At 37.5% G+C, this 24,417-nt stretch overlaps 1 protein-coding gene across 1 annotated transcript in view; it reads left to right on the plus strand.

Moving 5' to 3' along the window:
* IL1RAPL2 (interleukin 1 receptor accessory protein like 2) overlaps positions 1 to 24,417 on the plus strand; it is a 1,296,043-nt gene that overhangs the window by 826,566 nt on the left and 445,060 nt on the right. The window lies entirely within an intron of this gene.

Genomic DNA, 24,417 nt, shown 5'->3' on the forward strand with positions numbered 1-24,417 from the left:
CACCAGAGGCTTTCCTTTTAAATTTTTGTATAAAAGGCAACTGAAATGACAGTTCTGGAACCAGACATCTTAGGTTAGAATCCTAGCTCTGCCAATTACTCAGTTATCTTAAACTTAATGTCTCCATTTTCTTCCATCTGTAAAATAAGAATACTAATAAGAATACTGCTTCATAGGGTTGTTGTGGGATTAGGTGGATTAAAACATACTTAAGAGCACTGCCTGGCACAATGGCAAACACCATATAAGTATAAACTATTATTATTACTACTCTCGTAAAGACTCCCATGTGAGAAGTGTTAGCATAAGCAAAAGTTAACTAACCTCTAGGCCCCATCTCAGTGTTCCATAAAGGCCATATGTATATGCTTGCCAATGAAGGGCAGGGCTTTTTTCCCCATCCTAACTCTGCTTCTACTGTTGAGAGGGTTGTTTTAATAAATCTGGGGCACCCTCCCACACATCATGAAGTCACCTAGCCAAGTCCCCAGGGAATAAGTTGCTACTTATAACAGGAGAAGACTCTTTGGCCTAAGAAGTTGCTCCATTCTTTCATATTTTCCTATCAGAGCCTCACCTTAATTTCTTCCTCTGTGACTGTGAAGACATCATCAACAAGGTCCCTTATAATAGGCCATGTGTTTAAGCCAATGATGGATTTGACACCATCTGCTATGGTTTCTGGAGGATAGGGATTGGAAGTCAGTTCCCCTTTCAGCTTGGACTGGTAGCAGTCATCTGCATTCAAGCGTTCAGCAGCATATACCTTCACACTAGGTCTGAGAGCCTGGAAGGAGGAATATTAGACACCTTAACAACTAGCCACATCATTTTGCCTGCATATCTATAGTAAAATAGGCAATACAGGTAACTCAATTCTGTTCAAGAGCCTTTCCTTTGATAAATGTAATAAAAATTAGACCTCCAGCATTTTAAATTGTATGCCTAATACTGCCCATTAGATGTTGCTTAGGTCACATCTGGTTCTACTGGTAATTAGGGAAAGGAGTAACTTCTGAGTTGGATAGTGAGTTGTTGAGGTGTAATTCAGAGAAAGGTCTGTAATTGCTTTTTGCTCTGTAAAGTTGCAACAGATTAAGAACAGGGCACAGAAGAGCCTTCTATTTCAAGTGCCAAGGATTGATGAGAAGGAATAGCAATTTGGGGGGGATGTTGAGCCAAATATCCACAGTGTACTACAATATAAAATAAAATTCTCCATGCCTAAAAAAAAAAGGCTGCCAAATTTTTCATGCCACGGTGCATATTGAAAGTAATAAATATTTGTTCATCAAACTAGAGCAAATGAAGGAGGCTCTGACTACCTGAGGGCTGAGGAGATCAATATCTCAGCCATGTGTAACACATTTTGTGATACTTAGTGGTTCACAGCATTCTGGTTTGAAATCTTTGTACCAAGCTCATCTAAATTAAAGGATAAACATTCCACATAGTGACCTAATTAGCAATTCTAATTTCCGATTTTGTTACTTAGACCCCAGTGCCTTCTAGGTCTAATAAGCCTTGCAGTGTCTACAGTGGTTCTATGGTTTTCCTCTTTGAACAAGATAAAATAAAACAAAGCAATGCCTGTGGAATATCATGTGGTTTTAAACACTTTTTTCCCCTCTAAATCCTCAATCTAGCAGATCCCACAAGCATAGAATTATGGGAATTTAACTCAATAATGTTTGAGAACAGGAGCTTTTCAATCAAATTTCACATGATGACCCACTCTATTTTATAATTTTCTTTGGGAAAGGATGGGGCAAAAATAACTCAGGACATAAAAAGGACTATTTTCTCTGATTTTCTGTTTGAGTGCTGTGGCTTTGATTTTATGGCATGATAGGACTGTTTTTCATTTGTGACCTCTCCAAGCACTGATTTTTAAGCAACTCATTAGCATATGCTTCCTCTGCATGATTCATTCAAGCAATTGATTCCTTGGTTACTTCAACACACTAGAATAATATACTATCTTCCTCCCATAGACATTCTAAATTGTGGTTTAAATACATTGAGCCAGAAAAAAAATTTTTTTAAGTCGACTTCCTGAAAAATATCCTACACAAAAGAATGGTACAATGAACCTTCTAAGGTAAAGCAAGGCTTTGGTGAAAGTAGCCATCCCTTCCAATTAAGGTCTGACTTAAACAGCACACTGTCAGCTCTACTAGAATCTGGGGCATTGAACACATTGGATTTTCCCATTGCCACTGTCAGTACGCTGGTTTGTGCCTTTGTTAGCTCACGTCTTGACATTGATATTAGCCACAAAATTGGACTGCTTACTTTTCCTCTTCCAAGACCTCCCATAATGACTTCCTAAAACATAACTTTGATAGTATCATTTCACTTCCCCCAATCCCTCAATAATAGCTCCCTATTGCTTGATGAATAAATGTGTAGGAATCATAGAAATTCTAGAATGTCAGCATTGGAAGGAATCCTGGGTTATAACTCAGTGGTTGCCAATCTCTGGTCTCTGAACCAGTGCCAGCAGTTTGCACCAATCCTCAGTGGAATGAAAAAAATAGAGTGAAGTAACCACTCCTTAAAATGAAATGTATCTATCTCGAAAATTCCTTGAAGTTACCTTGAATTTTTTTTCTGGAAAAACTCTACATCTTAGGAAGACTTATCTTGCTAATTTTTATTTATTTATTTTAAATTTAATTAGCCAACATATAGCACATCATTAGTTTCAGATGTAATGTTCAATAATTTATCAGTTGCGTATCATCACAATATACGCCCTACTTAATTTTTGTTTTGAAATATTCTTTATTTAATGAAATGATGGTAATAATAGATGGTGGCTTTTTATTTGTTTGTTGTTTTAATGTTTATACTTGGCAAAATGATGTCAGCAACCCTTTGTTGCTTTGTGCCTGCCCCTTTAAAAACTTTTACTGATCCGTGCAATCTATAAGTCTGGGAACCACTCATTTCATAAATGAGAAAATTGAAGAAAGAAGGATTAAATGACTTATTTAAGGCCATACTGATAGTGGCAATTCTGGACTGCAAAACCAGACATTAGCCTCAACTCTTTATCATGACATTGAAAGCCCTTTGTATTTAAATCCCAGTATGCCTTTGCAGATTTTTCCAGGCTGCCCTCAAAAAACAAACAAAAAAAAAAAAAAACAAAAAAAAAAAACAAAAAAAAAACCCTGTGTTTTAACCACTCGTGATTATGTGCCATTCCTAAAATGTGTGGCTTGCATTCTTTAACTAACTTAACTATCCTCCCCAGATCCCACCCATTTCAAGTACTGCCTCTGTTACAAAAATTTAATGTGAAAAGGCATCCTTCCCTTTTCTGTGCTCCCATAAATTTCTACCATTTATCAACATATCATATCTTGCCCAGGCTGTCATCAGCTGTTGCTTATACCTCCCAATATGTTCTCCATTTCAGTAAATGGCATCACCATCTACCCAATTGCTCAAGCTGGAAACTTAGAAGTCATCCCTTACCACTGTCTATACCAATGTCTAATTAATCATGAAGCCCTGTCATCATTATCTCCAAAGTTCATCTTGTATTTGTCTGCATTAATTCTTTTTTTTTTCTTTTGCTTTAATTCTTAACTGGACTACTGCACAGATCATTCTGTGTTTCCTTATTCTACCTGCAATCCACTCTTTAATTCACAGCCAATTTTATAAAGGCTTGTACTTTTCCTTGTAAATTCCTTCAGCGGTTTTCCATACCCTCCAAGATAAAATCTAGAAAGTTCAACATGTTATGTAAGATACATAGTATCATTTTTTAAATAAATTAATTTATTATTGGTGTTCAATTTACCAACATACAGAATAACACCCAGTGCTCATCCCGTCAAGTGTCCCCCTCAGTGACCGTCACCCATTCACCCCCTCCCCCGGCCCACCTCCCCTTCCACCACCCCTAGTTCATTTCCCAGAGTTAGAAGTCTTTATGTTCTGTCTCCCTTTCTGATATTTCCCACACATTTCTTCTCCCTTCCCTTATATTCCCTTTCACTATTATTTATATTCCCCAAATGAATGAGAACATACACTATTTGTCCTTATCCGACTGACTTACTTCAATCAGCATAATACCCTCCAGTACCATCCACGTTGAAGCAAATGGTTGGTATTTGTCGTTTCTAATGGCTGAGTAATATTCCATTGTATACATAAACCACATCTTCTTTATCCATTCATCTATCCATGCACACCGAGGCTCCTTCCACAGTTTGGCTATTGTGGACATTGCTGCTAGAAACATTGGGGTGCAGGTGTCCCGTCGTTTCATTGCATCGGAAACTTTGGGTGCAACAGTGCAATTGCTGGGTCGTAGCGCAGGTCTATTTTTAACTCCTTGAGGAACCTCCACACAGTTTTCCAGAGTGGCTGCACCAGTTCACATTCCCACCAACAGTGTAAGAGGGTTCCCTTTTCTCTGCATCCTCTCCTACATTTGTGGTTTCCTGCCTTGTTAATATTCCCCATTCTCACTGGTGTGAGGTGGTATCTCATTGTGGTTTTGATTTGTATTTCTCGGATGGCAAGGGATGCAGAACATTTTCTCATGTGCATGTTGGTCATGTCTATGTCTTCCTCTGTGAGATTTCTGTTCATGTATTTTGCCCATTTCATGATTGGATTGTTTGTTTCCTTGGTGTTGAGTTTAATAAGTTCTTTATAGATTTTGGAAACTAGCCCTTTATCTGATATGTCATTTACAAATATCTTCTCCCATTCTGTAGGTTGTCTTTTAGTCTTGTTGACTGTATCCTTTGCTGTGAAAAGCTTCTTATCTTGATGAAGTCCCAATAGTTCATTTTTGCTTTTGTTTCTTTTGCCTTCGTGGATGTATCTTGCAAGAAGTTACTGTGGCCGAGTTCAAAAAGGGTGTTGCCTGTGTTCTCCTCTAGGATTTTGATGGAATCTTGTCTCACGTTGAGATCTTTCATCCATTTTGAGTTTATCTTTGTGTATGGTGCAAGACAGTGGTCTAGTTTCATTCTTCTGCATGTGGATGTCCAATTTTCCCAGTACCATTTATTGAAGAGACTGTCTTTCTTCCAATGGATAGTCTTTCCTCCTTTATCGAATATTAGTTGACCATGAAGTTGAGGGTCCACTTCTGGATTCTCTATTGTGTTCCATTGATCTATGTGTCTGTTTTTGTGCCAGTACCACACTGTCTTGATGACCACAGCTTTGTAGTACAACCTGAAATCTGGCATTGTGATGCTCCCAGATAAGGTTTTCTTTCTTAAAATTCCCCTTGGTATTTGGGGTCTTTTCTGATTCCACACAAATCTTAAAATAATTTTTTCTAACTCTCTGAAGAAAGTCCATGGTATTTTGATAGGGATTGCATTAAACGTGTAATTGCCCTGAGTAACACTGACATTTTCACAATATTAATTCTTCCAATCCATGAGCATGGAATATTTTCCCATCTCTTTGTGTCTTCCTCAATTTCTTTCAGAAGTGTTCTGTAGTTCTCAGTGTATTGATCCTTTACCTCTTTGGTTAGGTTTATTCCTCGGTATCTTATGCTTTTGGGTGCAATTGTAAATGAGATTGACTCCTTAAATTCTCTTTCTTCAGTCTCACTGTTAGTGTATAGAAATGACATTGATTTCTGGGCATTGATTTTGTATCCTGCCACACTACCAAATTGCTGTATGAGTTCTAGCAATCTTGGGGTGGAGGCTTTTGGGTTTTCTATGTAGAGTATCATGTCATCGGTGAAGAGGGAGAGTTTGACTTCTTCTTTGCCAATTTGAATGCCTTTAATGTCTTTTTGTTGTCTGATTGCTGAGGCTAGGACGTCCACTACTATGTTGAATAGCAGCGGTGAGAGTGGACATCCCTGTCTTGTTCCTGATCTGAGGGGAAAGGCTCCCAGTGCTTCCCCATTGAGAATGATATTTGCTGTGGGCTTTTCATAGATGGCTTTTAAGATGTCGAGGAAAGTTCCCTCTATCCCTACACTGAAAACTCTGAAGAGTTTTGATCAGGAATGGATGCTGTATTTTGTCAATTTTTTTCTCTGCATCTAATGAGAGGATCATATGGTTCTTGGTTTTTCTCTTGCTGATATGATGAATCACATCGATTGTTTTATGAGTGTTGAACCAGCCTTGCGTCCCAGGAATAAATCCTACTTGGTTATGGTGAATAATCTTCTTAATATACTTTGGATCCTATTGGCTAGTATCTTGTTGAGAATTTTTGCATCCATGTTCATCAGAGGTATTGGTCTATAATTCTCCTTTTTGGTGGGGTTTTGTCTGGTTTTGGAATTAAGGTGATGCTGGCCTCATAGAACGAGTTTGGAAGTACTCCATCTCTGTCTATCTTTCCAAAGAGCTTTTGTAGAATAGGTATGGTTTCTTCTTTAAACGTTTGATAGAATTCCCTAGGGAAGCCATCTGGCCTTGAACTTTTGTGTCTTGGGAGGTTTTTGATGACTGCTTGAATTTCCTCCCTGGTAATTGGCTTGTTCAGTTTTTCTATTTCTTCCAGTTCCAATTTTGGTAGTTTCTGGTTTTCTAGAAATGTATCCATTTCTTCTAGACTGACTAATTTATTGACGTATAGATGTTCATAATATGTTTTTTTTTTTTTAAAGATTTTATTTATTTATTCATGATAGTCAGAGAGAGAGAGAGAGAGGCAGAGACACAGGCAGAGGGAGAAGCAGGCTCCATGCACCGGGAGCCTGACGTGGGATTCGATCCTGGGTCTCCAGGATCGCGCCCTGGGCCAAAGGCAGGCGCCAAACCGCTGCGCCACCCAGGGATCCCTCATAATATGTTTTTAAAATCGTTTGTATTTCCTTGGTGTTGGTAGTGATCTCTCCTTTCTCATTCATGATTTTATTAATTTGAGCATTCTCTCTCTTCTTTTTAATGAGGTTGGCTAACGGTTTATCTATCTTATTAATTCTTTCAAAGAACCAACTCCTGGTTCTGTTGATCTGATCCACAGTTCTCTGGTCTTGATTTCGTTGAGTTCTGCTCGAATTTTAATTAACTCTCTTCTTCTGCTGAGCGTAGGGTCCATTTGCTGTTTTTTCACTAGCTCATTTAGGTGTAAGGTTAGCTTTTGAATTTGAGTTCTTTCCAGTTTTTGAATGGATGCTTGTATTGCGATGTATTTCCCCCTCAGGACTGCTTTTGCTGCATCCCAAAGATTTTGAACGGTTGTGTCTTCATTCGCATTAGTTTCCATGAATCTGTTTAATTCTTCCTTAATTTCCTGGTTGACCCTTTCATCTTTTAGCAGGAAGGCCCTTAACCTCCACGTGTTTGAAGTCCTTCCAAACTTCTTGTTGTGATTTAGTTCTAATTTCAAGGCATTATGGTCTGAGAATATGCAGGGGACTATCCCAATCTTTTGGTATCGGTTCAGACCCGATTTGTGACCCAGTATGTGGTCTATTCTGGAGAAAGTGCCATGTGCACTTGAGAAGAATGTGTATTCAGTTGAGTTTGGATGTAAAGTTCTGTAGATATCTGTGAAATCCATCTGGTCCAGTGTATCATTTAAAGCTCTCGTTTCTTTGGATATGTTGTGCTTATAAGACCTATCGAGGGTAAAGCACTAGATTGAAGTCACCAAGTATAAGTGTATTATTATCTAAGTATTTCTTCACTTTGGTTATTAATTGGTTTAAATATTTGGCAGCTCCCACATTCGGGGCATATATATTGAGGATTGTTAAGTCCTCTTGTTGGATAGATCCTTTGAGTATGAGATAGTGTCCCTCTTCATCTCTCACTATAGTCTTTGGGTAAAATTTAATTTATCTGATATAAGGATGGCAACCCCTGCTTTCTTTTGAGGACCATTTGAATGGTAAATGGTTCTCCAACCTTTTATTTTCAGGTTGTAGGTGTCCTTCTGTCTAAAATGAGTCTCTTGTAGACAGCAAATAGATGGGTCCTGCTTTTTTATCCAGTCTGAAACCCTGTGCCTTTTGATGGGGTCATGAAGCCCGTTCACGTTCAGAGTTACTATTGACAGATATGAGTTTCCTGTCATCATGATATCAATTCAGTCCTTGTTTTTGTGGATTGTTCCACTGAACTTCTTCTTAAAGGGGAATTTTAAGAGTCCCCCTTAAAATTTCTTGCAGAGCTGGTTTGGAGGTCACATATTCTTTCAGTTCCTGCCTGTCTTGGTAGCTCTTTATCTCTCCTTCCATTCTGAATGAGAGCCTTGCTGGATAAAGAATTATTGGTTGCATGTTCTTCTCATTTAGGACCCTGAATATATCCTGCCAGCCCTTTCTGGCCTGCCAGGTCTCTGTGGAGAGGTCTGCTGTTACCCTAATACTCCTCCCCATAAACGTCCGGGATTTCTTGTCTCTTGCTGCTTTAAGGATCTTCTCTTTATCTTTGGAATTTGCAAGCTTCACTATTAAATGTCCAGGTGTTGAACCGTTTTTATTGACTTTGCGGGGGGGGGGGGAATCTCTCTATTTCCTGGATCTGAATGCCGGTTTCCCTTCCCAGATTAGGAAAGTTTTCAGCTAGGATTTGTTCAAATACATATTCTGGACCTCTGTCCCTTTCGGCACCTCGGGAACCCCAATTAACGGTAGGTTGTTCTGCCTCAGGCTGTCATTTATTTCCCTTAATCCATCCTCATGGTCTTTTAATTGTTTGTCTCTCTTTTCCTCAGTTTCCCTCTTTGCCATCAACTTGTCGTCTATGTCACTCACTCGTTCTTCCACTTCGTTAACCCTCAGCGTTTGGACTTCTAGTTTGGATTGCATCCCATTCAATTGATTTTTAATTTCTGCCTGATTGGATCTAAATTCTGCATTCATGAAGTCTCTTGAGTCCTTTATGCTTTTTTCTAGAGCCACCAGTAGCTGTATAATAGTGCTTCTGAATTGGCCTTCTGACATTGAATTGTAATCCAGATTTTGTACCTCTGTGGGAGACAGGACTGTTTCTGATTCTTTCTTTTGAGGTGAGGTTTTCCTTCTAGTCATTTTGCTCAGTGCAGAGTGGCCAAAAACAAGTTGTATTGGGAAAAGTAGAGAGAGAGAGAAGGAAAGAAAAGAGAAGAAGAAAAAAGAAAAAGAAGAAAAAAAGGAAAAAAAGAGAAGAAAAAGAGAAAGAAAAAGAAAGAAAGGTGAAAAGAAAGGGGTTGGGGAAGCAATAGAAATCAAAAAGAAAAAACAAAAACAAAAACAAAAAACACGGGGGAGTATCTTCTGATTCTGTATACTTTAAGTCCCTTGACTTCCCCTGGAACTGGTCCGTCTCGCTGGTCTTCTGGGGGAGGGGCCTGCTGTGCTGATTTTCAGGTGTTAGCACTTGGGGGAGCTGCAATGCCCCCTGCCTGGTGCAGGGCTCAGTGGGGGTTGTTTACCCCGTGAGGCTCCAGGATGAACAGCCACAGTGGCGGGGGCAGCTCTGGAAACCTGGATTCGGCCCCCGCAGTAGCTCCGGAGCTCTCTGTCTGCAGGGCCTGGAGGCTCCGGGCGGGGCCGCTGATCTGCTCAGCTCGGGGCAGGAGCGTCCTTGCTGTCCTGGGCCCTCCAGGCCTCTGCCTGTCCTGGGGGGAGGCCGGATCTTGGGCTGTGTCCCGGCGCCCTGTGCTCCCGGGCCTGTGCTGTTGGATTCGCGCTCCCGGCCGCGCAGCCGCCTCTCTGTGGAGCCGCCGCCCGAGCCCCTCGGAGCTGCTCCCGGAGCCGCGCAGCCCCCTCCGCCTGTAGCCTCTTCCTCTGCCCGAGCCGCCGAGGCCGAGCTGCTCCAGGAGCCGCACAGAGCAGAGCAGCGCCCGAGCCCCTCAGATCTGTTCCCGGGTCAATGTGTGTGCGCTGCAGCCCTTAGGGAGCTCGGCGCACTCTCCCGGGGCGCAGTTCCTCTGTTACTGCCCCAGGGAGCCCGAGGGCATCCCCGCCTTTCTGGGGATCCTGCTCCAATTCCCTGGGAGGCCTTTCCGCGGGGAAGGTTGGTGCAGCTCCTGCTCCTCCGGGACGGGGCTCTCCTGTCCTGGGGACACTCGCCCCGGCCTTAGCCCGGCTCCTCGCGGGGCTCCTCCCCCTTGGATGCCTTCTGTTTCTTTCTTTTTCCCCCGTCTTCCTACCTTGATAGAAGGGTGAACTCTTCTCACTGTAGCATTCCAGCTGTTCTCTCTTTTTTTTTTTTTTTAAAGATTTTATTTATTCATTCATGAAAGACACAGAGAGAGAGAGGCAGAGACATAGGCAGAGGGAGAAGCAGGCTCCATGCACCGGGAGCTCAACGTGGGATTCGATCCCGGGTCTCCAGGATCGCGCCCTGGGCCAAAGGCAGGCGCCAAACCGCTGCGCCACCCAGGGATCCCTAGCTGTTCTCTCTTTAAATATCAGGCCGAATTCGTAGATTTTCAGGATGATTTGAAGGTTATCTAGGTAATTTGTAGGGGATAGGTGATTTGGGGACTCTACTCTTCCCCCATCTTGCCCCTCCTCTTCTTTATGTAGTATCATTGTGTACTTCTCCAGTCTTCTTTTGCTACTCCTGTTTGCACATTTTCCTTCAGCCTTATAGAACTTTCAACTCCTTGAATGCATTTTTCTCACTCTTTCACTCTTGTTGGCAGAACCTCTCACCTCTGTGGACTCTCACATATACTATTTATATACTGCCTAGAACACTTCCTTTAGGAAACCTTCCTGGATTCCCTAAGTACCTTTCCCTTTCCCTAACACTTAGCACATTGTATTATAATTGCTTGTTTAATTGATTTCCTTTCTACTTAGATTGTATGAACCAAGAGGTCAGGGATCATATGTATTATACTCACCATTGTATTCTAGCTCTTGGCTCTGGCATGCAGTAGGCACTCAATATAGGCATGCTGTATGAATGAAAGTTTAATACTAATCTTCCTCTTACACAATTGAGACTTTTATTCCAGTTTTATTTCCTTTATTTGACTATAATTTTATGAAAGTTATAGAAATCTTTTATGTTGTAATACCATTTTATAGTACCATATATACTATAGACTGTTCCTAAATATTTGACATGATTAAGCTAGTTTTTCTTAAGGGGCAAGGATAAGAATTGCAGTGCATGTTTACAGTTTAAACTGTAGCACAACCCTCTACAATGTATGGATTCTAGGGTCATACTAGTACTGATTGCTTATAACCTTGCATTTTGGGTACTTGCACACACCCCTATAAAATATTCCTGCCCTTCCAGGTTGAAATTAGGAGGTACCCTATAGTTTCATAAAAGTAAAATATAACTGTCAAATAGGTATTATGCTGCATTTTAGGTAATAAAAATTGTAAAACTCTTTAAGTGACCTATGATGCCTAGGCCTTTCTGTGTGTGTGCATATGTGTGTGTGTGTGTGTGTGTGTGTGTGTGTGTGTGTGTTTTAGGGATTGAACTCAAAGTGAAGTTTACAGGAAGCTGTAGTAAGAGTGATAGCTTCACACTGAAACCAAATATTTTACTTAAACCATTCAAAAGTCAATCCAGTTTTTTGTGGGTGATTTTATTTATTGAAAAGACATTTTTGAACTACCAGTTTATTGATTCATTTTTCAACATCCAGAACAATGGAGATGTCATCAGTCACAGATACTTCATATTGCACAAATTGGACTCTAATCCTCAGCCTGTTTGTATTCATCATAATACCTGAATTCTTCAACAAAATAATCTGTAAGTCAGGAAGCTTTTCTTCTATTTTTTGTTTTCAACAGACTCAACCTAAATGGATTATTTTTTTTGTAAAAGGTGAACAAAGCATCAGCACTGGTGATTATTTTTTATAGGTTTTGCCTCAAGCCTGGCTCATTCCTCTTGTGTACAAGGGTTTTTCCTGCTCAAACCATTTGGATTTATTCAATTTAGAACAAACTGAAACCAAATGATGAGAATACTGTTTAACTTTTCTGTAACCTATCTGAATGATAACCCAGTGTACATAGTGGAGGATGGTGCCAAAAGACATATTAGTCTCAATAGTGGGAATTGTGACAAGCTTCTGTGCCCATGCTTAAAGAAATCTTCCCTGATCTAGTGTAAGTTAGTACTCACATCTCTCCCATGTATAATCCTATATCAAACCAAACAGTTCTTGACAATGGATGGACAATGTAGGTGAAGGAAAGGGAGGAGGAATCAAGGATACCTTCACCAGTATAATCCCAGCATTATTGCCTTGCTTATGCTAGGCTCTAAATAAATATTTATTGAAGGAATAAATAGCTTGGAATTAAACACATTTGCCACTGTTAGCCACAATATACAGAGTATAAAATTAATGCTTATTTAGATTAATAGGTGGCCATATGTATAGTTGATAAGACCATAGTTTTGGAACTCAGGAAGGCCTGGGTTTAAATCCTGACTTCACCATTCAAGCTGTATGACCTTGCAAGAGTTACTTACCCTTGCTTTCTCTGCCTATAAAATATAAATCAGCTCATACCAACTTCAGAGATAGTAGGGGGCAATTATATAAAACAATACATTTAATGTATTTGGAATGGTACATGGCAGAAAGTATTTCATAGAGGTAGCTATTATTGTTATTGTTAGCATGTAATAGTATTTAATACCATTAGGTGTCTGGAAAATAGTAAATATTCAGTAATTGTTAGCTCTAAGTATTATAATTATCATTATAATAGTTTTGTTATTTAAATAACAAACTATTTGTTGTTTATTTGTTATTTAAATAATAGTTTTGTCCATTTATTTTCAATGGAATGCTTATGGGAACAAAAATTGCCCTTTTAATATTGAGCATAGATTATTAGTCATAATCGCAGTAATTGTTATCTCTTAAGCAGGAAGGAGTAGGCATGGGATATCTTTGCATTTATAACAATAAGAGAGTTGATTATTGCTCTTATAATTTATGTAAATTGTTCAGAAATGAACAAATTGAATGATTTGTTTGTTCTAAACCTGAAAGTTAGCAAAAGACCGATTAATAGGAGAAAAGGTTTATTTTACATGCACATGGAAATTTCACAGAAAAGAAGTGAAAACCCAAAGAAATGGTTAGGCTTGAGAGCTTATGTACCACTTTAACAATGGGTAGTACATTGTGGAGAAGTGACAAGAAAAAGGAAAAGGGATTTGGGCTTTTAGGGGTAGTAAATTGTGGGAAGGTAAATATATAAGGAATCTAATAGAAGATATTTGTTATTTTTTACTAAGATTTATTTATGCAAGCTCATCTTGATATTGTCTTTCCATCTCCTGTGATTAGTGTCCTTCTCTCCTGGTATGGGGGAGCGGAAGGAGGACATTTTCACAATGGAAATGTATACTTTTCTTTTAGGCAAAAAGGGAAAGGTCAGAGAGTTCTGTGTCTTCTGTTTTTTAGTTGCCTTCAGCTCAAAATAATCCTTATGGCACGTCTGAGAATGGCATATTCTGATCACTTTCACTAGTAAACTCTTGATTAATCAATATCCAGAGTATTGTGAATTTCACTTAACCAGAACTTTTCCATCAGTAAATCATTAGAAATCAAACTGATATCAGAGATAGTGTTAAGAAAATCAACAACCTTTCACATGGTTTCAACTCCATGCATATTAAGAATAATCAACATTTTTCCTGTCTCCATCTTCAACCCTTCCCAATTGGGGTGATTCCTCTGCTCATAATCCTGAGACCCTCTGAAAAGAAGGTAATCAATACAATAATGATATTAACAATAATACTACTTGGCATTTACTGTGTTTAGTTCTTATAAGAATCCTTCACTGTTATTATTTCATTTTTATAGTTAGGAAAAATGAAGCTCAGAAAAATTAACTAATTTGTCCAAGGTCATGTGGGTAGATAGTAAGGCAGAATTGGGATCAAAGGCCAGTTTTTCTGGCTCCTAGTCTATTGTACTTTTCATTGAGTTTTCTTATCTATAAAGTGTGATCTATAAAGATCATAAGTTTTGAGAATAGAGTAATCTCATTTATAACCCAAGCCTGTGACCCTAGATATATCATTTTGAGGATGTCTCTTATACTTGCTGAAGTTTAGTTTTCTCATTTGGAGTTCTTAGCTGTATCAACCTCATGAGGTTAGTTACTGTGAACATTAAATAAGACCATCCATGTAAAGTCTTTAGTGCAATGTCTTATCGATAATAAGTGCTCAATGTCAAAAATCCACTGTTATTACCAATAATAACATTATAAGTTGTAATAAGTTTATTAGTATAATCATCATCATAATTGTTTCAGCATGATTGTTAATTATTTCCATAGGCCCAACCCAATTTATAGGCCAAATAGGCATGCATAATCAGAAACGCCTTGAGGCCCCGATGTTTCTAGCAGCAATGTCCACAATAGCCAAACTGTGGAAGGAGCCTCGGTGTCCATCGAAAGATGAATGGATAAAGAAGATGTGGTTTATGTATACAATGGAATATTACTCAGCAATTAGAAACGACAAATACCCACCATTTGCTTCGACGTGGATGGAACTGGAGGGTATTATGCTGAGTGAAATAAGTCAATCGGAGAAGGACAAACAGTGTATGTTCTCATTCATTTGGGGAATATAAAAAATAGTGAAAGGGAATATAAAGGAAGGGAAAAGAAATGTTGGGAAATATCAGGAAGGGAGACAGAACCTAAAGACTCCTAACTCTGGGAAACGAACTAGGGGTGGTGGAAGGGGAGGAGGGCGGGGGGTGGAGGGGAATGGGTGACGGGCACTGAGGCGGACACTTGACGGGATGAGCACTGGGTGTTTCTCTGTATGTTGGTAAATTGAACACCAATAAAAATTAATTAAAAAAAAAAAAGAAACGCCTTGAGGGACAACAAAAGACCTCCTTGAGTTTAAATGTCTTTCCACAGACCTGGCATACAATTCCATCATTAACATTAACTTTTAATGGCTTTTTGAATATGCATGCACACACATTGGCATGCTATTAACCCACTCTGAGTGGAGAACATGACCTCAGGGAAATGAAAATTGAAAATTGAGTCAGTCAGGGTTTTTTGTTTTTGAATCGGTTTTTGTACAGGTAGGGATAAGGAAAAACATCATTGCCATTATATGTAGACTGCCAGGCACCATTTTGATCCCCACAGCAAACTTAGTAGACACTATTATTCTCCTTCTCACTTTATACATAAGACAACTAAAAGACAATGGTGTTAGTTGACTTGCCCACAGTAAGTTACTAGCACCAACTCGGATTCAAACCCAAATTGGCTTGACTGCAGTGTCACTGCTCATAAGGACAGTTGTAAGCTGCTGGCACATAATCTCAGTGAAGAAACTCAGCAGCCAGAGGTAGCCAAGACTGACCTCTGCTATTCAGTATTAATCATTTATTGTAAATGACTAAAGGCTTTTTCTGGAAATATACCATGTCTGGCTGTTAAAAAAAAGTGACATCATTTGGATGATGACTATTACTTTGACTTTTCAATAAAAAGAAAAAAAGCACTTATACATTTCTTTTGAAAAGTCAAAATAAACGAATGCTTATGGAGTAAGATTTTATTAGCAAATGACTTTGTTTTCTAATTTTATACCTTTAACACCAGAGAGAATTTACAGAAGAGTGTAACATAATTCAATCGGTAAACATAATTATTTAGCTTAGATGATGTGAAGAATCTAAATCTGAATATGAGTAAGTCTCCAATATATGACTTTGCAGTTGGAATAATAATTTTCTTTACAGGAATTACTTCCCAAAAGTCAGATGGTATCCATCCATTATTCCTCACTTTTTGTTTGCCCTCTTATTTATGATGCTACCCTTGGGCAATCAACTCTTCATCTAATGAACACATACCTGGAGCTTGAACTTGTCTCCCTTATTCTTGGATTCTAGCCTATGTGACTTCTCTTTTAACTCTACTACTTTTCCAAGACATGCCAAGTCTCCCTATGAAAACAAATTACTGAAGAACTTCCTATTGTTTCCTCTCTGTTGAACATGCCAATCTCAGGACACCCTCAGTAACCCATTCCTAATTGCTCAGAATGTTTGTGTTGATCATACTCGATCACTGTATTTTCTCAATGCAAATTTAGGTCTTATTTTAAAGATTTTTAGTTTATTTATTCATGAGAGACACAGAGAGAGGCAGAGACAGGCACAGGGAGAGGCAGGCTCCCTGAGGGGATCCTGATGTGGGATTGGATGCCAGGACCCTGGGATCACAACTTGAGCCAAAGGCAGACATTCAACCACTGAGCCACCCAGGTGCCCCAAATTTAAGTCTTATTGCAGGTCTTTGAGTGTTCTCTGTGACACTGGCTATTGAACGATGAGCTGATGATTTTTATTGTTTATATTTGTCAAATATTTATTCATTTCAGAAGTGGTAAACTAACCAGATACAGGCCCACATATCTATTTCGTTTGACCTCTGAGGTTTTTTTTCTCAAAATTTACTTTAGTTGCCAATATTTAAACATATAAAAATCAATAAAGATCTGTATTTCCAGATTGTCTTCAATTCTTTTATGGCTGTCATGGCTAGAGTTCAGTAGCAGCCACCTCCTTTTAAAAGAGTATTCTTCAGGTTGTACAATCTATTGTCTCTTCCTTATTGTTCTTACACCTTTGGCCTATTCATTTATATTTTCAGGCTGGCTCCTGTAGCATGTACATTTAGAAACCCTGATTATTTTGTAGTAAATACATGTTTACTCTAGGAAAATTAGAAGATAAAAATAAGCAACAAAATATCATAGCCATTTGCAGATCCACCGTCCATAGTCAGCCACAATTAATATTTGGTCCACATTCTTCCAGTCAATTCTCTCAGATAAGTAGGCAGGTATAGTAATGATTATACACCAATATATATTGTTTTTCTTTATTTCAGTGCATGAAGACAGACTACTCATGGAATGAAAGTTCAAGTTAGTTTTCCAGTAAATTGAGAGATGGGCTAAAACACATTTTGCTTCAGTGTTTGACATGGAAAATATGTTCAAATATGCCGTTGTATTTTTTTGGTCTAATAAACTAGTAATTAGGGTTGAAATGGTCTAATATGGACTAGGATATTTAAAAGTTTTTATGATTTTCATTCAGTCATATCTGAGATGGTTATTCAGGAAATGGATATGGCTGAGGAATGCATAATAGTTTGTTACTAAATTTAGGCTGTACCCTAAATATTGAAGCTTCACATAAATTTCTTCTTTTTCATGTCTCCTGTGCTGAAGTTTTCTCTATAACATCACTGTCAAGAGTTTCTAAAGGTATATCTGAATGTCTCCAACAAGTCCAACCTGTCTAACAAGTCACAACCTGACTTTTTGCTTAGTTATTAAAAAGGCTTTCTTTTAATAAGTTTAAATTTGTGCCCCTACAACTTTTACCCATTAGATTTAGTTCTGCTCTTTGGTGGACAGAAAGAATAAATTTATTTCCTTTTCTATACATCAATTCTTTTAATATCTAAAGAGAATGCTCTCATATTCTTTCCTCAGTCAAACCTCAGCTCTTTAATGGATCTTAATATTGATAGTATGGTTTTCAGGCCTTTTATCATATTGAGGGACTCCTCTGAAGGTGCTATTATATGCTAACATTCCAGATATTAGCACCCATAAGAGAAAAAATATATAGTATAAAAACTAAATCCCATTTTAATAACAAATTAGTTTCCTTGAGATTTAATTAGAGCCAGTATTTGTTGCTCTTGTTAGAGTTCGTAGTGCTGAAACATTCAAACAATTGCATAAACCTTTCATTGCATTCTATCTGTTGTACATAGTTTTGGTACAGTCTTTACCTTTAAATACTTCACCATATTTTAAGGATCTCATTAATTCACTATCAAGTTAACTATTTAACATTTTTAATTAATTTAATTTATAGTGGTGAGATTCCTAACAACTCATCTTACTATATCAATCAGTATCATAATGTTTAGTGAGAGAAGGTCTAAGAAGTCATTCAGGGAATACTGCCTAAAAACTCCATCCTGATAGGGTCAGAGTCCCAAAGGGCAATTAGGTTTGTTCCAAATGGCCTAAAGAAAAACTGGTACTTGCTATATTTCTCATCTTTTACAAAAGCCAAAAGAAAGTCAAAAGTCATCATTCATTATGTAGAAGAGGAAAAACTTTCTCTATCCCCTTATATTAAGTCACTGGGACTTGCAAATTAAACTGACAAAAGATTTACAGGAAAAGAGGCATACACATTTTGTTGATATTTTATATTAGTTGGGGCTTCACAGAAAAGAAGCAAAAACCCAAAGACCTGAAGGCTTATATACCATTTCATAAAGGGAGATAAATTATGGAGAAGTGATTAGAGGAAAAAGTTTTGTGTCCCTAGAGGCAGTAAGGGGGAAGAAAAGGTGACTAGGAAGGTTGTATAGTAAGGTTTATTAGATAGACTCAATTTGCTCTGGTGATAAGAATCATTCTCTTCTTCTTGGTATGGAAGAGCAGGGGGAGATCTTTACAAAGGGTATAAATTTCCCTTTTATAAGGAAGGGGGAGGGCAGAGAGCTCATCCTGTGTCTGCTGTTTCTCAGTTGCCTCAGCTGAAAATAATCAATATGCTAAAGTAGCATATATTGGGGTGGTATATCTTGATCCCCTTCAATTACTCAAAATTGGCATTTTGGGAATTAGTCAACCTGTTGAAAGGAAATATGTAAGCTATTTATTGCCACATTGTTTGCTTTTGAGATAACTGACATCTGCCCTCTTTTATGAGATGTTAGAAGCTAGCTTAGTTTGTAGAAGTTTATCACCCATGATTTGAATTATAATGTTAATAATCTGTTCTTGATAATATAACATTTGGTTACATAATGGCTTTTATCCTTCCTTCATGTGCACAAGTCTTGTCTTGCCAATTGTTTCATAATCTTTTTGAAACCAAGACTCATAACCTTTACTTTTGTGGTTTCCCTCCCTCCACAACATCTAGTACAGTAAGCACTTAATAATTACTTCTTAACTGGACAAGATCTGTATGTGGGCTGTGTAGCTTGGCTCTGTTCTGACATTCCAGTTTATGCCTTTAACCCCACCCAGCTTTCTAGGAAGATTTCAGTCACATGGGGACTAGGCAGGGAAGTTTAGATGACTTACAAACCAGGCCTCAATGCTAGGGTAAAAAAACCTAAAAGTTCTTATGCTGCTACTCAGATGTCAAATTGCCCAAGCTCATACAGACAGTATACTAATTGAGGCTGGCTGGTCCTGGCAAGTTTAAGGCTCTACATGTAGCCTTAACTTGCTCTTTGTGGACCATTGATAGAGAGTATTCACACATTAGGCCAAGCACTCCCCCAAGTCATGTTTTACATGTTTACTTTGAGAGATTTGCTCTTCCTCCTGGCAAGATTGTTCCCTCTCCCTCCTTTAGGAAATATGAAATTTGTCTCCAGTCACGAAAATTTTATATTAACTTATTTTTCAATCTTTACTGAAGAAAATCCTTTTTTCTGCTGCTCTGGCTTTGATCAGCTGAAAAATGGCAGCCACCTTACTCTGGTACTTTTAAGTTTGCTACTCAGCATTTCTCAAATTACCTGAGATTTTTTTTTTCTTCATGGTAGAAGATAAATCCTTAGACTCTTTTATCAGAAATTATCACTACATTAAAAAAGAGCCCCTGAGATGTTCCTAATCTACATATTAAAAATATAAGCATTTTAGCCATTTTCTCAAAGTCATATCAGCATAATAGTAGTAGATACATACAAAGGAAACTAGTTATTGATCAAAGAGATTGTCTTAGTTCTAAATGTTCTGTTTTAGAACACCAAACTATAGAGAACTTTTAGTAGAATTGCAGTAGTTTTATCTTGTTGAACAACCTATATGTTGATTGTTAAACAGTGAATAGCAATGCCAGATCAACTATGCCATTAGTTGTTTGATACATAAACATTAAAATTTTGAATATTTTCATTGAGAAATGAATATATATATAGATAAAATGTTCAAGCAGTATAACATTGCAAGTAAAAAACTTGTCTTCTGCCCTCTATCATCAGTCTTGTTTCTGAGAGGCAATCACTCTTAAGAAATTTTTGTCTAAATGTTCCCCAAATTTCTATAACTATACAAGCTTAGATGTATCTTATATCTGTATATCCTTTACTTTCTTTTTACACAGATGGGGGTAAATGTGACATAAAATTGTATACCTTGTGTTTCCTTATCTTCACAATATGTCTTTGAGATGATTTCATTTCAGCACATATTGATATGATCATCATGTTAAATTACTGCATAATAGTTTACTATATAGATATTTCATAATTTATTTTAACAAGGCCCCATCCCCACCTAGGACATTCAAGTGGTGTGTGTGTGTGTGTGTGTGTGTGTGTGTGTGTGTGTGTGTGTATGTGTATCTGTGTGTGAAAGAGAGAGAGAGAGAAAATACTGAGAAATATTTCTCAATGCATGAATTTGTTAAACATACTGGAATGACCGATTGTTCATGTAATGTTTTTCTTGATATCTGACGGTTATGCCAATTGGGAAAAATGTATCAATTCAGTTTTATAGGTATTTATGAAGGCTTACTCTGTATCCAGTACTATGCTAGACACTATTGCATATAAAAAAATGTATAGGACAAATTCCTGTTCACACATATTTTCCTTTGTAATTAAGACCAGGTTTACCCACATAAAAATAAAAGATTATTAGATTGGGTACACAGGAAATGAAATGCCAGTTAGATGTTCAATATAAACAGGGAGGCCTCCAGACTAGCACCAGGTTGTGTGTGTAGGCCAACTGAAATGACTCTCTCCATCAGAAGAATTCCACACTGAGAACATATATTGCCTTTCTGGGACACCTGAAGTGTGACCTAAGCTCACATTTGAAGACTATGGACAAATTTTGAAGACCACAAAGTTTTCCTTACAGAGAAACAACTTGATAAGAAGTAAGGAAATCTGACAAGAGCAAACTGTATATTAAAATAATATTTATCTATATTGAGACTAGTTTGCTCTCAGAAAAAAACTGAAAAGCAGTCTTTCCAAAGTACACAGATATAAACTTATCTACACCATATAGATGCAGTGGCATGGCCACTCTAATTTATTTCCAAAAATAACCCACTATTTTTTTCAACTGTAAACTGCTGTTTGGAAAAAAAACAGTCCGCATTTCAGAGAAGCAAGGGAGAGTAAATAAGAGAGGAGGCTGATGTTGATTAGACTACTGATCTTTGAGGTTTTAGGTATAAGGGAGATTCTCGAGGTTTAAAATATTGTATATGGAAATTGAGAGGGCAAAGATTTGAGAGAAGGCAGAATCACCATTTTCATTTTATAAAGAATGCTGTATTTTAATTATGTCTTTTTCTTGTATTTTAAAACTTGGAATTTGGGGACTCTTGACAGATGGAAGAGGTACAGATTAGAATTCAATATTTTGGTGGGTTATAGGCTTCTTTTTGCTAATACAATCATGTAAGGAAAATGATATGGTGATAGAATGTGATAAAATGCATTTGGAGGAAAGCATTCTATGCTGCTCGATATCCAGAATTTTGGAACATGTGTTGTGATAACAGAATAAATGAACAACTTTGACAGAATACATTTAGTTAAAATGAAAACAGGGAATAGGAAAAAAATGCTTTTAAAAGATTTTTTATAAAAAAAAAAGATTTTTTATCTGAACTATAAAACATTTAATGAAATATATTTTTTAATCCAAGTAAATATTAAGTCTCAGCCATTACCTCTTATTCCTTGTAAAATGTTCATCAACTAGGAACATATAACTTAACATTTAATAAAGTACAAAAAATACACCAGCTTCTCAGAAATACTATTCTGCCTGATTTTCTTTTTCTATTCAACAAATATTCCTTGAGTGGCTACTATATACAAAACATCACAGTAGGCCTTTTGGAAGTACAAACTCAAAAGGCAGCCCACTGATTATAGTCAGGAGATTTGCCTCCTAATCCCAGTTCTGCCACATACTATTTATGTGATTTAGAGATTCACTTCTTGTGTTATGGCTGGATTTGATGATCTCTGTGATTCCTTCCAACCACAGTATGGTCCATTTCAGTGAGTAAGACAATTAGTATCCCCAAGAGGTTTACAGTGTGTGTGTGTGTGTGTGTGTGTGTGTGTGTGTGTGTGTGTGGCATGAAGCTGTTACAGGAAAAAAAAACGAGAAAAAGCAGAAAGATATCAATAATTTTAAAAAGAGAGCTACAAACAAAACAACATAGTTTCAAAGGAAGGAGCTGTCATAGCAATGGTTGATATCATTAATAGCTTCACAGGGGAAGTGGCCTTGAAGGATTAAGCTTTGATAGGCAAGAATAAAGGTCTTGGAAACTACGCAGCTTCTTTTGTGGACCTTCTCCATCCTGGATATTACTCAGGATTTGTCATTGACAAAGTAAACATGACAGAAAATCAACCTTTGAAGGTTTTTTTTTTTTAAATTTTTGAAGTAGTTATTAGGTATATATTGGATTAGTAGACAATAAAGCTTAAAAGGGAGATGGTGGACTAGTGCATGGAGTGGGGGTCATAGGAATGGTATTCCCCTGCAAATGCTAATTACAGGGGAATTATATTTGTATGATGCTTAATCTGCAAAATGTTTTGATATCACCAATATCTAGGAGGTGAGAGTATGACAGAGCTATTAAGAAAATTGCTTTGGACTCAAGGAAACCTGGATTTATATCTCAGTTCTGCCATTTACAAGTGGCATAATCTTGAAAGTCACTTGGCTTCTTGTGCCTGTTTTCTTATTTGTGAAATGTTAATAACAACTACATCATTAGATGACTATAGGTTTTACATAATATTGGGTATATAAAACATTTAACAATATAATTGACATAAGACATACTCCAAAAAATGGTAGCTACAAGGTAATATATCAGATACTGTTCTCTCTTTCAGTGGAAAGTTAAAACTGAGGCTCTGAGATTCTGTGTCATTTATTAGAATCTAGTACTTTTTTCTATTATACCAGTGATTCCTAGCCTGAAATTTCTGCCCACACTCTCTCCCCAGGGGGAATCTATGAAGGTAATAATGAGAATTTATAAGTCATTTTCAATATTTGGAAAGAGCCTAACAAAGCATTCATTTACTTGTGATAAATTACACAATTTGACTAAAATGTCAAGTATCTTTGCTTTTGCCTGAAATTATATCAACTCATTTTGGTAATACTGGCTATCTCATGCTGATAGCCAGTGGGAAACTGGCAGTTTCCAATGGGAAACTGATTGGCAGCTATATATGTCTTTGATGAATAGAAATGGGAAAAGTGAGTTTTGTCATAAATGCAGTTGATCTAGGAGATGTTTTTTAAAGCTTGGGAGAACATGGAGGAAAAATAAAACATTCCCTTGTTGCTTAAACTATTGAGAAGCAATGAAATATATTCACTGGCTCAGGAAAAATGGGGAATAAGGAGAGTAGACAGATAGGAAGTTGTGGTCAGAGAGAACTTCGGAGTTTGATAGATCAAAGGTAATTTAAAAAAATAATACATGTGCTTGAAATGAGGATATGACTTGTGGTTTCTTCCTGTGAGAAAAGATGAGGAAACTGAGGCCCAAAGAGGGGCAAGGAATTTGCCAAGTTGGCAGAAGCAGCTTATGGCAGAGCCAATATTTCAATCCAGTCTGATGACTCCCTGTTCCATAGCTCTCTCCATTCCAAAGTAAAGAAATATAATTATGCTGTCTTAAGTTCATAATGTCCACAATGGTATTTCCCTAGGCCTGATTTTAATATTGACCTGTTCTAGTCAAAGAGAGAAAACACTAGTTAGAAGATGAATGAAAGTGCAATTACAAACTTACAGACAGCTAACATAAAAATGTCTCTTTTGTATTGATTGGCTTCTTTATTGACTTGGCAGTATGGCTCACCATATCCTTTTCTAAAGCTGTACTGAAAATCCTTCAATTCCACTTCATCCTTCAGAGTTAAAATAAATATGACAGGCACAGAGGAAAAAGAGGACGAATAATCATAACAGTTATAATTTACTTATGTACAAATCAGGGGTCAGAGACTTTACTCATGCATCTCTATTTGTTGAGTCCCTATTGTGCATAGAAGTCTATTTACATGGATTACTTCAATGCTACCTTATTGGTAGTTATTATCCTTAATTTACAAATGAGGAAGTAAACATAGAGTTGATGAGTGATTTACTCAAGGTTACACAGCCAGGGATATTAGATTTGGAAGTTGAACCAAGATCTATCTGACTTTTACATGCATGCTTTTCTGTTATTCCCTCCTAGTTTGATTCCTAACTATGCTACCTTACCACAGAACTTGTTTCTTCATTGTCTCAACTCCCACTTCCTCTTATGTCCATTATTCCTTTATATCATAGTGCTGAACACATAAAGTTCAGGGAACCAAAGATAGAAACACAAATGCATTCATGTTAACCA

The sequence above is a fragment of the Vulpes vulpes genome, chromosome X (genome assembly GCF_048418805.1).
Source record: "Vulpes vulpes isolate BD-2025 chromosome X, VulVul3, whole genome shotgun sequence".
Classification (NCBI taxonomy): Eukaryota; Metazoa; Chordata; class Mammalia; order Carnivora; family Canidae; genus Vulpes; species Vulpes vulpes.